Genomic DNA, 1,711 nt, shown 5'->3' with positions numbered 1-1,711 from the left:
TACTCAGTTGCTATGGTTACCTAGACCCTGTGTTTACATGTTTAGCCGGTAAGACCCCATTCTACTCTCTTTTACAAATTTCTTGTCAACAATGGCATAGATGAAGGAGTGTCACATTTACACATCTGTTTCATTCTTATCACATATGTGCAGAAGAACCATATGTTAGATTTTCATTCTGAAAAGTGATACAGATAGCTGAAATGGACCATTTCTAGCAGAACTAGATTTCAGACTATTTTATTCATTATTGATTTGGATTATGCTTTGAGATCATATATAAATTCCTGCTGTAAGTGATGCACATTGACCACATTTCAATAAATACCTTTAAATTCACATGAAATTTCTTTCGATGATGTGGGAATGATGTACTTGCAGGAGAAAGAGATCATAGGAATTGTTGTCAAATAAATCAAATTACTTCCCCTTGTTTGGAATTGTGTGGTGGTTCAGCAGTGAAAGCTGATTCATCATTAGCTAAATGTGTTGTCAATTTACCAATAATTGAAGGTTGTGTTCAGAAAGGTTTGGGTAAGTTGTTGTCTAGAATTTGAATTGTTCCCGTCCTTTGAAAAGAGGAAGGACTCAAGATTTTCCCAGAATATACCGAGAGTTTTTGGGATATACCTACAAGTTTTATCTGATATTAAATACATATCTGAAAGAACCTTGCTTCAGAATCTCTACGATCTGGTCCAAATAAAATGTTCACATGAAAAGTCTTGGAGGGAAATTACCATCAGAGACCTTGAATTACAATTTGAATCATTTCACACTGTGAGAAACACAACTTTTTGACCAACTTCTCAATATTATGGTGGAGAGAGTATATAATAATTATGATGGTAGGGTGGTAGACATGTTAAAGATGGGTTACCTTATTTTTCAGTGTCAAATTAAGCAAACTATGTGATTAATTTGTGTTTCTAATGACTTATCATGTATTCTTAATCATATCATTATGTTCTTAGTTTTTAACCAATCATAAATGTCCATGTGTATATAGTCTGGATAAACAAAAAAAAATTCATGGACATGTGAGACAAACTGGTATTTTTCCAAGTCATTAGAACACCTCTACTTTCTATTCAAATAATATTAGCATTTTCATTTTCATAAATGAAAATAAAGGAACCCATCTTTATTATCAATGGCAATGAAAATCTAGACTTTGTTGTATGACATTTCTGGGAAAAATCTGCTTTTGACTATGCAAAATATGCAAGATTTATCTACACAGTTTTATGGCCCATAACACTTGGTATAATATTATTGGTGATTTTTATAGAAATTCTACCCAGTCCTCCAACATTTGTCAAAGTAAAAAGTGTTTCATGGAACAGTGCTACATTAGAATGGGATGAACCTCAGAGTACTAATGGTATTCTACCGTCTGGATATGAAGTAGAATATTATAGCTCTGAATATCAAGGTTTTATTATAAAGGTAAGCTGATATAACAATATGGCTCTCTATTTTGACAAGAGAAAGGTCTTTTGCATCAAGCAGTGCCCTGGTAGGTAAGTACAAAATTGCCGTAAATGTTACTAAGCTTTTAATGATTTTGTTCCCCCTAAAGAATGTTTTATTTAAAAAGGCTATGTTCAGTTCAAATCCAGCCATTAATACTTGTCTTGTGTCTATTGCCATTATGGTGTCTTGTAACATACATGTAATTTAGGACCCAAGTGTCTCTCTGAAAGTTTTC

Source organism: Lottia gigantea (assembly GCF_000327385.1).
Source record: "Lottia gigantea unplaced genomic scaffold LOTGIsca_326, whole genome shotgun sequence".
NCBI classification, from domain to species: domain Eukaryota; kingdom Metazoa; phylum Mollusca; class Gastropoda; family Lottiidae; genus Lottia; species Lottia gigantea.
The sequence above is the reverse complement of the archived record's forward strand: the minus strand, read 5'-3'. Positions refer to the sequence as shown.